General features: G+C 45.9%; 1 protein-coding gene across 4 annotated transcripts in view; it reads left to right on the top strand.

Moving 5' to 3' along the window:
• elovl5 (ELOVL fatty acid elongase 5) overlaps nt 1–15,385 on the top strand; it is a 154,218-nt gene that overhangs the window by 71,112 nt on the left and 67,721 nt on the right. The gene's annotated exons all lie outside the window — the stretch shown is intronic.

Below are 15,385 nucleotides of genomic sequence, written 5' to 3'. Positions count from 1 at the left end.
CCCCCCCTTATTCCGTGTTCCTCTGTCCTCTCCCGTCAGATTCCATCATCCTCAGCCCTTTGCCGCTTCCACCCATCACCTCCCAGATTCTGACATCATTCCAACTTCTTCCCCCCTGCCCCGTCTGCCTATCACCCCCCCCTCACCTGGATCCACCTATCACCTGCCAGCTCTTGCTCCGCCCCTTCCCGCCACCGGCTACCTCCCCTCTTCCTTTCCAGTCCTGATGAAGGGTCTCGACCCGAAACGCCGACTGTCCATCTCTCTCCACAGATGCTGCCTGACCTGCTGAGTTCCTCCAGCCCCTATGCGTGTGGCTCCAGATTTCCAGCATCTTGCGTCTCCACTTAAAATCTCCCTTTGTTTATTGTCTTTTACTTCTTCAGGGTGCCCTTGGGCAGAAAAGGCATTGAGCGATGTAACAGTTGACCATGTTGATCCAGGGGTGGGGAGGAGAACACCAAACAACTTCCGATTCCCCAGCGCCCAATGCCTCACCTTCACTTTGGATGTTCGGTCTCGACACACCTCCATCCCCCATGAGGAAGGTCCACAGGCCATCTGCTTCTTTCTCCAACAAAGATCCAGCCAGATCCCCCTCCCCCCCCCACTAACGCTTTCATCCGCCTGGCTGAACTTGTTCTTACCTTGAACAACTCTTTTGACTCTTCTCACGTTCTACAAATCAAAGGAGCACCCGTGAGGGCCCCAGCTATGCCTGTCTGTTTGTTGGCTACCTGGAACAGTCCCTGTTCCAAACCTTCCCCAGTATCACTCCCCAACTCTCTCTGTTACATTGATGACTGCACTGGTGCTGCTTCCTGCACCCGTGCAGAGCTCATCAACTTTATCACCTTTGCCACCAACTTCCACCCTGCTCTCAAAGTCACATGGACCATTCCTGACGCTTCTTTTCCTTCTGTCTCCATCTCAGGACACAAACTATCCACTGATATTTACTATAAACCCACCGACTCCCACAGCTACCTATTCCTGCCCTGTCTCTTATGAGGATGCCATTCCTTTACATAGAACATTACAGTACAGGCCCTTCAGCCCACAATGTTGTGCCGACATTTTATCCTGCTCTAAGATCTATCTAACCCTCCCCCCACCTCCCCATTTCTCTATCATTCATATGTCTAGCTAAGAGTTTTAAATGTCCCTAATGTATCTGCCCCCACAACCTCTGCCGGCAGTGCGTTCCACGCACCCACCACTCTCTGCATAAAAAACTTACCCCTTATACCTTCCTCCAATCACCTCAAAATTATGTCCCCTCGTGTTAGCCATTTTCGCCCTGGGAAAAAGTCTCTGACTGTCCACTCGATCTATGCTGCTTATCATCTTCTGCACCTCTATCAAATCTCCTCTCATCCTCCTTCTCTCCAAAGAGAAAAGCCCGAGCTCACTCAACCTATCCCCATTAAGACATGCTCTCCAATCCAGGCAGCATCTTGGTAAATCTCCTCTGCGCCCTCTCTAAAGCTTCCACATCCTTCCTATAATGAGGCGACCAGAACTGAACACAATTTACCCCAGTTTCTCTGTCTCTGCCACATCTGCTCTCCAGATGAGCCTTTCTGTTCCAGGACATCTGAAATGTCTGCCTTTTTCAGGAACTGTGGCTTCCCTTTTGTCTATTTTAGTGCAAAGTAGTCATAGTGTTGCTGTACTGAGGTAGTGATTAGGGTTGTGCCGGTTGGTTCAAGAACCGAATGGTTGAAGGGAAGTAGCTGTTCTTGAACCTGGTGGTGTGAGACTTCAGGCTTCTGTACCTCCTGCCCGATGGGAGCTGCGAGAAGGTGGCATGGCCCGGATGGTGGGCATCTTTGATGATGGACGTTGCCTTCTTGAGGCAGCATCTCCTGTAGATACTAGCGATGGTGGGGACGGATGTTCCCGTGCTGTATTGGGCTGGGTGCACTACTCTCTGCAGGTTCTTATGTTCCTGTGCATTTGAATTGCTGTACCAGACCATGATGCAACCAGTCAGGATATTTTCAACAGTACATCTGTAGAAGTTTGTTAGAGTGTTCAGTGACAAGTCTATACCTTCAAAGTGTTTTCAGGTCAATACATTTGTAGTGTTTTCAAGTTATGTACAAAGCACCCATGCCATTAATGTTGCCTCTGTGAACAATATGCCATTTTCCCATTTTCCCATCTTTTTCCCATTATTGAGTGATCCAATACCAGAGGGCATGCATTTAAGGTGAGGGGGGTAGGTTCAGAACAGACGTCAGGAGTACATTTTTTACTGAGAGAGTGGTGGATGCCTGGAATACGTTGCCTGATAAAGTGGTGGAGGCAAATTCATTGGGGGCTTTTAAGAGGGGCTTGGATGGGCACATGAATGAGAGGAAAATAGAGGGATATGGGCATTCTGTAGGTAGGAGGGATTAGCTATGTCGGCACAACATTGTGGGCTGAAGGGCCTGTTCTGTGCTGTACCGTTCTATGTTCTATATACCTGTGAAGTGTTTTGAGAGGCTGTTACACAGGACCAAGTCCCTCAATGTCCAGTAGCAGAAGGACCCTGTACTGTGGTCAGTCCCCACAGAGCCTTTGCATTGGCTGCACCGAGCTTCAGTGCATCCCTCAGCACGTACTCCTGCAGCCTGGAATGTGTCAGTCAGCAGCATTCCCCTACGGACATCTCATTGAACTGGACGACCAACAAGTTTAGAGCAGATCAAACTGCATCTTCCACTGAGTTGATGACCTTCCAGCAGCACCTGATGTCTGTCTCTGTGTGCGTCCCTGGGAACGGCCTCTACACCAGAGAGTCCTCTTGTCATGCAGCTGCTGGGAATGAACCGTGACAAGGACATTCACATCCTTGTCCAGACCTTTGCAAACCCACAGTCCACACGGAGGCGGATAACCGTCTCGTCCTCATCACAGTTGTCTCGGGCAACAGGCGTTGGGAGTGAGACTCCAACCATGCAGGTAGGATCTGACAAGAGGAGAATTCCGGACTTTGATCACCTTGACCTGTAGCAGTGCCATCCAACTTGTAGTAAGACTCCGATAATCCGGCACTCCTGAGACCTTGGCGGTGCTGGACGAGCAGATTTTCCACATTATTGGATGTTCCTCCTGTTAATACCCAAACACGCTTTCAGTTCACTTTTTCTTTAACACGTTACACTGTAAGTTGTCCAGCGAACCCGGTGAGTTTAAAGGGAGTGGGAAACGTATGTGCACTCTGGCCACGGATCCACCCACGTTCCTGTTCCCCTGGGGTTCCAGACACCAACGTCAGGTCCAGGTCCACACCCGACCCGCAGTCTGGACCCTCGCTCTGACGTCACACCCAGCTCACACTCTGGACTAGTGAGTGAGCAGGGCGCTTCATCTGAACAATTGGATGCAGGATTATCGGAGTTTTACTGTCTTTTTTGTTCAGAATATGGCCCTCATCTTAGACTCCCCAACCTGTGAAAATAATTTTCCCATCTGTTCCCCTAAATATCATAAAGAGAATACCTCCTACTTTGAATGATCTTGGTATTGGTATTGGTTTATTATTGTTACTTGTACCGAAGTACAGTGAAAAACTTGTCTTGCAAATGGATCATACAAGTCAATTCAGTACACTGTGCAGTCGCACTGAGTTAGTACAAAGTGCATTGAGGTAGCACAGGTAAAAACAATAACAGTACAGAGTGAAGTGTCACAGCTACAGAGAAAGTGCGGTGCAATAAGGTGCAAGGTCACAACAAGGTAGATCATGAGGTCAGAGTCCATCTCATCGTATAAGGGAACCGTTCAGTAGTCTTATCACTGTGGGATAGAAGCTGTCCTTGAGCCTGGTGGTACGTGCCCTCAGTCTCCTGTATCTTCTGCCTGATGGGAGAGGAGAGAAGAGAGAATGACCCGGGTGGGTGGGGTCTTTGATTATGCTGGCTGCTTCACCAAGGCAGCGAGAGGTATAGACAGAGTCCATGGAGAGGAGGTTTCCATGACATGCTGGGCTGTGTCCACAACTCTCTGCAGTTTCTTGTGGTCCTGGGCAGAGCAGCTGCTGTACCAAGCTGTGATACATCCAGATAGGATGCCTTCTTTGATGCATTAATAAAAGTTGGTGAGTGTCAAAGGGGACATGCCGAATTTCTTTAGCCTCCTGAGGAAATAGAGGTGCTGGTGAGCTTTCTTGGCTGTGCTGGAATCTGGAGCAACAAACAATCTGCTGGAGGAACTCAGCGGGTCGAGCAGCTTCTGTGGGGGAAAAAAAATTGTTGACATTTCTGTTCGAAACCCTGCATCAGGACTGATCGTCAACAATGACTGAACCAGGGCATCGTTAAAATGCAGCATAACTTCTGACCTTTTGTACTCCACTCCTTGGTAGCCTTCCTGATTATTTTCTGTGTTGCTCTACATAGAATTTTTAATAATATTAACCATCAGAATATTAATAATCAGACTTTAGTGATCTGTGATCCAAGCCTGTTTCTAGCCTGATCAGTCCCTTTTAAATCCAGTGGATAACCTCACATTTGTCTTCATGGAAATCCATTCTCCACGGTTTGGACCATTTGCTTAATCTGTTAATTACCTGTGTAATTTGAAGCTTCTATCGATACTTCTTAATGTACCTTCTTTCTCTGTGTTATCTGCAAATTTAATTACATGTCTTTCTGTTCCACTGTTTAAGTTGGTAAAGATGGTGAGAAGCTGAGGGCCCAACAAGGATCCCTGTTCTGACATCACCCGTCACAACCTGCCAATTTGAATGCCTTGTTTTATCCTTCCTCTGTCTTCTGCTTCTCTGACAATTTCCTGAACAGATCAATAATTTACCTCAAATTTCATGAACTTTAGCTGACAGTCAGAGACTTTATTGGATGCTTTCAGGAAGTCCATTTCAGTAACATCGTTAGAAACTGCCCTGTCCACTATTTCGTCTCTTCTGCATAACGTTCGATCAGAAAGGGCCTACTTTTTATGAATCCGTGCTGCCTCTCTCTGATCAGCTGAAACTTTTCAACGGGTTCTTTCACTGACTTGGTAAACTCTTGTAATCTCCCAACAAAGGGTGTTAGGCTGAACAGTCTACGATCCCCACGGCCCTTGCTCTTCTTAAAGAGTGAAGTGACATCTGCAATTTTCCAATTGAGAGAGCTTGGGAAAATTACAGTTAGGTCATCTCAAAGTCAATGTCAAAAAGTCAAAGTTGAATTTATTGTCATATATGCACAGGTGCAATGAAAAGTCCATTGTAGTGCAAAGTGGTCACAGTGTTGCTATACTGAGGTAGTGATTAGGGTTGTGCCGGTTGTTTCAAGAACCGAATGGTTGAAGGGAAGTAGCTGTTCCTGAACCTGGCGGTGTGGGACTTCAGGCTTCTGTACCTCCTGCCCGATGGTAGCTGCGAGAAGATGGCATGGCCCGGATGGTGGGGATCTTTGATGGTGGATGTTGCCTTCTTGAGGCAGCGCCTCCTGTAGATACTCCCGATGGTGGGGAGGGATGTGCCCGTGATGTATTGGGCAGAGTCCACTACTCTCTGCAGCTTCTTACGTTCCTGCACATTCAAATTGCCGTACCAGACCATGATACAGGTGGTGAATTTTCCCTTCCAAACACTGGAATGAAACCCCTCTGGACTGAACGCTTGCCAACATTTAGTGGCATCAGTTTTTTGATTATATTACTTCTGTTGAGTTCCTCCCCTTCATTTAATATTGGTATTCCTGGAAGCTATTGACGTTGGTGTTGGCTTATTATCACGTGTTGAGATATGAGGTTTACCTTTTGATACATAAAATAATAATTCATAGCATTTAGTGTACATGTCAGACTCACACTTACATTTACAATTCACTGGTGAATTTTCCCAAAAGGCTTACTTCAGAGAGTCAAACTGCAGAGAAACAGGCCCTGTGGCCCAATCTGATCATGTATTACTCATCCAATTTGCCAGCACTTGGTCAGTTGCTGCAAATCTGGTGAGATTGGGACAAAGTTAATTGGAATTGCAATTGGTTTATTATTGTCACTTGTACCGAGGTACAGTGAAAAACTTGTCCTGAATACCATTCATACAGATCAATTCATTACACAGTGCATTGAGGTAGCACAGGGTAAACACAATAACAGAATACAGAGTAAAGTGTCATAGCTACAGAGAAAGTGCAGTGTAGGCAGACAATAAGGTGCAAGTTCATAAGGAGGTAGATTGTAAGGTCAAGAGTCCATCTTATCGTACTAGGGAACCATTCAATAGTCTTATAACAGTGGGATAGAAGGTGTGCTTGAGCCTGGTGGTACGTGCTTTCAGGCTTTTGTATCTTCTGCCTGATGGGAGAAGGGAGAAGAGAGAATGTCCGGGGTGGGTGGGGTCTTTGATTATGCTGGCGGCTTTACCGAGGCAGTGAGAGGTATAGACAAGAGTCCATGGAGGAGAGTCTGGTTTCCGTGATGTGCTGGGCTGTGTCCACAACTTCCTGTAGTTTCTTGCCGTCAAGGGCAGAGCAGTTGCCATACCAAGCCGTGATACATCCAGATAGGATGCTTTCTGTGGTGTATTAATAAAAGTTGGTGAGAGTCAACAGGGACATGCCAAATTTCTTTAGCCTCCTGAGGACGTAGAGGTGCTGGTGAGCTTTCTAGGCCATGGCGTCTACGTGGTTGGACCAGGACTGGAGATGTTCACACCTTGGAACTTGAAGCTCTCAACCCTCTGGACGTCAGCACCGTTGATGTAGACAGGAGCATGTGCACCAACCCCCTTCCTGAAGTCAATGGAATCAGAGACGATTTATGACGAGGGAGTAGGCCCATAGGTCATCATACCTGTGCCGGGCTCATTCCAGACTAATCCCATGTTCCAGCAATTCAAGTATGCATACAAACACCTTTAAATGTGATGAGGGCTTCTGCTTCTACAACTCTCTGAGGTTGTGGTTTCTCACCCTACCATCCTCTGGGTGAAATAAATCCTCAACTCCCAAAGTCAGGCACCTTCTATGCTTCCAGATCCCTCTGTGTTCATGGCCCTGCCTTTCCCTGTTATCTCCTCCAGGCTTATCCCTTTGGAAGTAATGATGCTCCTCTGATTTTGGGCTCTTGCTTAGCCCTGAATATAATCACTATAAGACATAGGAGCAGAATTAGGCCATTCAGCCCATCGAGTCTGCTCCGCCATTCGATCATGGCTGATTTATTTTTCCCTCTCAACCCCATTCTCCTGCTTTCTCCCTGTAACCTTTGACAACAACCTGTCAACCTCCGCTTTAAATATACCCAATGACTTGGCCTCCACAGCCGTCTGTGGCAATGAATTCCACAGATTCACCACCCTCTGGCTAAAGAAATTCCTCCTCATCTCAGTTCTAAAGGGACGTCCTTCTATTCTGAGGCTGTGCCCTCTGGTCCTAGACTCTCCCACTACTGGAAACATCTTCTCCACGTCCACTCTATCCAGGCCTTTCAATATTCGGTAGGTTTCAGTGAGATCCCCCCTCATCCTCCTGAACTCCATTGAGTACAGGCCCAGGGCCATCAAATGCTCCTCATACGTTAACCCTTTCATTCGCAGGATCATTCTTGTAAACCTCCTCTGGACCGTCTCCAATGCCAGCACATCCTTCCTTAGATACAGGACCCAAAACTGCTCTCAATACTCCAAATGTGGTCTGACTAATGCCTTATAAAGCCTCAGCATTACATCCTTGCTTTTATATTTTAGTCCTCTTGAAATGAATGCTAACATTGCATTTGTCTTCCTTACTAGCGACTCACCCTGGAAGTTAACCTTTGGGGAATCCTGCGCTAGGACTCCCAAGTCCCTTTGCACCTCTGATTTCTGAATTCTCTCCCCATTTAGAAAACAGTCTACGCCTTTATTCCTTCTCCCCAAGTGCATGACCGTACACTTCCCTACGCTGTGTTCCATCTGCCACTTCTTTGTCCATTCTCCCAACCTGTCCAAGTCCTTCTGCAGACTCCCTGCTTCCTCAGCACTACCCGCCCCTCCACCTATCTTTGTATCATCCCCAAACTTGGCCACAAAGCCATCAATTCCGTCATCCAGATGATTAGCATATAACGTGAAAAGTAGCGGACCCCACACTGACCCCTGGGGAACACCACTAGACACCGGCAGCCAACCAGAAAAGGCCCCCTTTATTCCCACTCTTTGCCTTCTGCCAGTCAGCCAATCTTCTATCCATGCTGGTACCTTTCCTGTAATACCATGGGCTCCTATCTTGTCTAGCAGCCTCGTGTGCGGCACCTCGTCAGATCAATCTCGTGAAATCACTCTATGCAGCACCAGTCCTTTGAACTGCTTAGCCCCAAAACTCTGGAATTCGCATCCTAAAACACTGCCTCTCAATTTTTTTTTCCTTTTGAGATGTTTAATGGTAGGTTAATAGCAGGACTCTTAGCAGTGTGGAGAACAGAGGGATCTTGGGGTCCACGTCCATACATCCCTCAAGGTTGCCGCACAGGTCGATACGGTTGTTAAGAACCGTTAGTTGGGGTACTGAGTTCAAAACCCGTGAGGTAATGTTGCAGCTCTATAGAACTCTGGTTAGACCACACTTGGAGTATTGTGTTCAGTTCTGGTCGCCTCATTATAGGAAGGATGTGGAAGCTTTAGAGAGGGTGCAGAGGAAGTTTACCAGGATGTCGCCTGGATTGGAGAGCATGTCTTATGAGGATAGGTTGAGTGAGCTGGGGCTTTTCTCTTTGGAGAGAAGGAGGATGAGATGTGACTTGATAGAGGTGTACAAGATGATAAGAGGCATAGATCGAGTGGATAGTCAGAGACTTTTTCCCAGGGCGAAAATGGCTAACATGAGGGGGCATAATTTTAATGTGATCGGAGGAAGGTATAACGGGGATGTCAGGGGTAAGTGTTTTACACAGAGAGTGGTGGGTGCATGGAGTAGCCACATGAATGATAGAGAAATGGAGAGCTATGTGGGAGGGAAGGGTTAGATAGATCTTAGAGAAGGATAAAATGTCAGCACAACACCTTGGGCCGAAGGGCCTGTACTGTGCTGTAATGTTCTATGTTCTATGCTTCTTAGGACAAGCTTATAGATTATACCCAAATCATAGTGACTCAGAGTAATATGTTGAGTGATAATGCTCCTGAGAAATGCCTCTGTAATATTAACAGCGCTGTACAAGTATGTTCTTGTTGTAAGATATTTTTGGTGTTGATCTTGATATCATCTGCAAGTGTTTTTTCCACAGTCCCTCTTTGTAAAACTTATTCTCTGCTTTGACACCTTTCATGGTTCTTTGACTTGGGTTTCAGTCGCCAGGATCTATCTTTGTTTGAATGCTTTTCCTTTCAGTTTTATGTTGAGATATAAGATTAAGGGGCAGTCATTTAAAACTGAATAGGGAACAACTTCTCCTAGAACCTTTGGAATTCTCTGCCCTGGAGGGTTGGATCACTGGGGAGAATTTAAAGAGGAGGTAGATACATTTTCGAAAGGTCAGGGGATTGAGGGCGATGGGGAACTGGCATAGAAAGCCTGGGAGAGATCAGCCATGATCATATTGAATGGTGGGACAGGCTTGAGGGGCCGAGTAGCCTACTCCTGCTCCTGTTTCCTTATGTTCTTGTGTTGGCCACTGCCCCCAGTTTTCCAGGACTATTTTTTGGAAATGGAGCTCTTGTCCTTTAAGGGTATAAACCAGTTCATAGCACATTAAAGTTCTTTTTTTTGTTAATTGCCACTCATCTAATGTGATCGCAGCATTGCTGCCTCACAGCTCTCGTGACTGAGTCCAATCCTGACTTCCGCCGCTGTCTGTGTGGAGTTTGCGCGTTCTCCCTGTGACCGTGTGGGTTTCCCCGGGGTGCTCCAGTTTCCACATCCCAAAGGCATGCAGGTTGGTGGGTTAATTGGCTGCTATAAATTGCCCCCAGTGTGTAGACGAGTGGTAGAATCTGGGGGGGAGTTTATGAGAACGTGGGGAAAGTAAAATATGGGATGAGAGTAGGATTAGTGTAAATGGGTGGTTAGTACAGACTCGGTGGGCCAAAGGGCCTGTTTCCATGATGTATGGTTCTATGATGGACCCGTTTGAATTTGCCTTTGTCTATGAGACATTAGCCGCACCCACCCCAAACTGATTGTGCACAGGGTACCCAAGATATGGAACTAATTGTCCAACTACCTTCCACATCCCTAATCTGTTCAAACTGCACTCTGGCTCAGTTGCTAGTGTAGCGGTTAGTGTAATGCTATTACAGCGCCAGCGACCCAGGTTCAATTCTGGCCACCGTCTGTAAGGAGTTTGTACGTTCTCCCCGTGTCTGCGTGGGTTTCCTCCGGGTGCTCCGGTTTCCTCCCACATTCCAAAGACGTACGGGTTAGGAAGTTGTGGGCATGCTATGTTGGCGCTGGAAGTGTGACGACACTTGCGGGCTGCCCCCAGAACACTCTACGCAAACAGATGCATTTCACTGTGTGTTTCGATGTACATGTGACTAATAAAGATATCTTATCTCATCTTATCACTCCGAGCTGGGGAGACTTGATCCAGAGACTCTGCACAAGCTCCCACAAGCTGCACCTTGGAATACACAGCCTATTAAACCGTATCTCAACCTTTGTTATACATTTTCCAACTACGTTTTAGTCTATGAGAAACTTAAGATATTTATTTATTAGTCACAGGTACATCGAAACCCAAAGTGAAATGCGTCTTTTTGCATTACTGAGAATGTGCTGAGGGCAGCCCGCAAGTGTCGCCACGTTTCCGGCGCCAACATGGCATGCCCACAGCTCCTAACCTGTACGCCTTTGGAATGTGGGAGGAAACCGGAGCACCCGGAGGAAACCCACGCAGACACACGGGGAGAACGTACAAACTCCTTACAGACAGTGGCAGGAATTGAACCCGGGTCACTGGCACTGTAATAGCGTTATGCTAACCGCTACACTTTCATAGTTATCTGCTAATTTGCACTAAGCACTAAAATGTTACCTGAATGCAGAAGTCATTGTCGTTGGACAAAAGGTTGGTCAAACTTGGGTTGTTTTCTCTGGAGTGGTGGAGGCTGAGGGGAGATCTGAGGGAAGATTATGAGAGGCACGGACAGAGTAGACAGCCAGTATCTTTTTCCCATGGTCGAAATGTCTAATACCAGAGGGTGTGCATTTAAGGTGAGAAGGGGTAAGTTCAAAGGAGATGTGGGGGCAAGGTTTTTTTTACACAGAGAGTGATGGGTGCCTGGAATGTGCTGCCAGGGGTGGTGGTGGAAGCAGATACGATGGAGGCGTTTAAGAGGCTCTTAGACAGAGAATAGAGGGATATGGACATTGTGTAGGCAGAAGGGATTAGTTGAGTAGGCTTTTAATTACTAGAAGCTTTCCCTCAATATCAGCAAAACAAAAGAGCTGGTTATTGACTTCAGGAAAGGTGGCGGTGTACATGAACCTGTCTACCTCAATGATGCTGAGGTCGAGAGGGTTGAGAGCTTCACGTTCCTAGGAGGAACGTGGTCCTGGTCCAACCACCCAGGTGCCACGGCCAAGTGCAACAGCACGTCTACTTCCTCTGAAGGCTAAAGAAATTCAGCACGTTCTATTGACCCTCACTAATTTTTATCGATGCAGCATAGAAGTATCCAGATGCATCACGGTTTGGTACGGGAACTGCTCTGCCCGAGACCGCAAGAAACTGCAGAGAGTTGTGGACACAGCTCAGCACATCATGGAAACCAGCCTCCCCTCCATGGACTCTGTCTTTACCTCTCGCTGCCTTGGTGAAGCAGCCAGCATAATCAAAGACCCCACCCACCCCGGACATTCTCTCTTCTCCCCCCTCCCATCGGGCAGAAGATACAAAAGCCTGGAAACACGTACCACCAGGCTCAATGACAGCTTCTATCCCACTGTTATAAGACTATTGAATGGCCCCCTTATACAATAAGATGGACTCCTGCCCTCACAATCTACCTTGTTATAACCTTGCACCTTACTGTCTGCCTGTACTGCACTTTCTCTGTAACTGTAACACTATATTCTGCATTCTGTTATTTCTTTTCCCTTGTACTACCTCAACATACCTATGTTTGGAATGATCTGCATGGATGGCATGCAAAACAAAGCTTTTCACTGTACCTCGGTACATGTGACAATAATAAACCAATTACCAACTTTAAAAATGTATTAGTTTATTTAGTTTGGCACAACATTGTGGGCCGGAGGGCCTGTCCCTGTGCTGTACTGTTCTATGTTCTAAGTGGTGGTTTAATAAAGACCTTAGCACAAAAATAAATGCACACAATACCAGGAATAAATGCCTGATTGAAAGCAAAACTGAATTCCTTAAAATCTTGACGGGCATCGTCACCACCGTTTTAATCTCTCTGTGCCTTTTCTTTGTCGTTAGGCCTTAAGATTAAAGATGTGATTTATGGCCCCAAATATTTTGATTCATATTCCAGCATCATCAGTGATTGCTTTGTGCTTTCTATATGCCATCCTATTACATTGTGATTTCAGTGAATATACTTTCGCTGTAAAATGATCATGCTTTGAGTACGTTTGTTATTTGACACAGCATTTTGTTTGGAAGGCATTTGCTGAATAAGCTAAAAACAAAAAGAATTATAAACTGCAGACCAAATGTAAAGAAAGAAACATTTGTGTTTAGTTACCACAGTGTCCCAGCTGTACAAATTGGCTGAGGCCACAGATTTAAGAGGAGAATAAGAACAGTAATATATATCCTGCCAGAACAAATGACCTTGGAGTTATCTGTGTCTTAACTTAGACAAAACACATTTACATAAGGGTTCTTTTGTAATGGAATGGAGGTGCAAAATAAAAGGCATTTTTTTGTGTGAAGTTTACCAAGAACAGCAGTGTACGAGTGCAAGAGGAACTTCACCTATTGTTGGGAACTAGTTCCTCTTAAGAAACATGGTACCGTAACTTACAATAATCCTTCTGTGATATAAACACTGCCTTCTTTATACCATTAGCTCCATTTATGGAAACATCGCTTCAATGTTGCATTTTGGTTTACAGGATCAATTGTTCTGTTTTATACTCCCTCGCCTGTGGGAAATTATGCAAGAATCCAGAGCAGAAATGGAATGAAATTTTCATTCTTTTTGCTGCTGTTACCCTTTGATATGTGTTTTAAAAATTTAAAGTCACTTATTTAATCTATAGACCAATTCTTGCCAAGTCAGTCATCTCAGACTAGTCCTGGTCTTCTAAAAAAAATAAGCAAAAACCACCATGCCTCTGCATAGCCACATGAATGTGCCAGTACTTGCTTTGGTTTGGGGTTATGCTCAATATGGTTTTCCATTAGCAGTGGTTAGATCCCCTGTGTGCTGTACAGTCAATTGCAAGCACTGTACATAGGAGATAAACAACCTCTATCTGTTTGCTTTATGCTTAGTTAGTGTTGTATTATGTACCTGGGAAACAATAGAGGTCTTTGACTCTCAGTCAATAGTAGGTCTCTGCCATGTACAAAGTCCATTGCCTCCAAGAAAGGATTTCATCTCCCACATAGTCAGCAGCCTGCGTCTCATCCAATACAATGAAAACAACAAGGAGGGTTGGAACGCCTGGCTATTTACATCCTTGGAGCAAAAACTGAGGTAAATTATGCAGGAATAAGGGGATCAGAGAGACTAGTATAGTGATCTGTATAACGAGGTCGCGGAGCCGGTCACACAAGATGCTGGAAGGACTCAGTGGGTCAGGCAGCATCTATGGAGGGAGATGGACATTCGAGACCCTTCATCGGGACTGCTAACCCTAACCCAGCCATGTTGACACCATGGCCAAGAAAGCTCACCAGCGCCTCTACTTCCTTAAGAGGCTAAAGAAATTTGGCGTGTCCCCGTTGACCCTCACCAATGCATCATAGAAAACATCCTATTTGGATGCATCACGGCTTGGTACGGCAACTGCTCTGCCCCTGACGTCAAGAAACTGCAGAGAGTTGTGGACACAGCCCAGCACATCACGGAAACCAGCCTCCCCTCCATGGACTCTGTCTATATGTCTCACTGCCTTGGTAAAGCAGCCAACATAATCAAAGACTCCAGAGAAACAAAGGACTACAGATGCTGGAATCCAAATGAAAAACACTATGATCCTGGAAGAACTCAGCAGGCATGCTGTTATAAGACTATTGAACGGTTCCCTAGCACGATAAGATGGACTCTTGACTTCACAATCTATCTCGTTATGACCTTGCACCTTATTGTCTGCCTGCACTGCACTTTCTCTGTAACTGTAACACTATATTCTACATTCTGTTCTTGTTTTCCCTTGTACTACCTCAATGCACTGATGTGATAAAATGATCTGTATAGATGGCATGCAAAACAAAGTTTTTCACTGTACCTCAGTACATGTGAAAATAATAAACCAATTTACAAGCAATACCTTTTCCCCATTATTGAGCGATCCAATACCAGAGGGCATGCATTTAAGGTGAGAGGGGGTAGGTTCAGAACAGACGTGAGGGGTACATTTTTTACTGAGAGAGTGGTGGATGCCTGGAATGCGTTGCCTGATAGGGTGCTGGAGGCAAATTCACTGGGGGCTTTTAAGAGGAGCTTGGATGGGCACATGAATGAGAGGAGAATGGAGGGATATGGACATTCTGTAGGTAGGAGGGAATAGCTATGTCAGCACAACATTGTGGGCCGAAGGGCCTGTTTTGTGCAGTACTGTTCTATGTTCTAATTTACCAGATTCCAACCTTAACTTCTGGAGCATGCTGATGTCACTGACAGAAAGTATATGTGAAATGAACAGAAAGCAGGAGCAGGAAGAAGATTAGGCAGTGAATTGTTTCGGCAGAGGTGCAATGGAGAAGGACATTGAACCGAATAGGCCCATTGCCTTGCTCTGCCACTGCCTTGTGAACTGAGCCACAATGAAGCCAGTTTTCCAGCAAGTCTTCGTCAAAGGTTGAGCATGAGTGAGGACGCTTTGCAAATATGACGAGTAATTTAAAAAAAGCCTTTCTGTTTCCTGTACCCTGAGCCACGGGGTTATCGGACCCTCATCATGCATGGATTCCACTTAAGTTGGTGGCAATTGGTTTATTACTGTCACATGTACCGAGGTACAGTTCTGCATGCCATCCATACAGATCATTTCATCACATCAGTACATCGAGGTAGTACAAGGGAAAAACAATAACAGAACGCAGAATATAGTGTTACGGTTACTGAGAAAGTGCAGTGCAGGTATTGGTATTGGTTTATTATTGTCACTTATACCGAGGTACAGTGAAAAACGTGTCTTGCATACCGATCATACAGGTCAATTCATTACACGGTGCAGTTACATTGAGTTAGTACAGAGTGCATTGATGTAGTACAGGTAAAAACAATAACAGTACAGAGTAAAGTGTCACAGCT

The sequence above is a fragment of the Pristis pectinata genome, chromosome 10, assembly GCF_009764475.1.
Source record: "Pristis pectinata isolate sPriPec2 chromosome 10, sPriPec2.1.pri, whole genome shotgun sequence".
Classification (NCBI taxonomy): domain Eukaryota; kingdom Metazoa; phylum Chordata; class Chondrichthyes; order Rhinopristiformes; family Pristidae; genus Pristis; species Pristis pectinata.
Note: the sequence above shows the minus strand (reverse complement) of the source record. Positions and strands in the feature narration are given on the sequence as shown.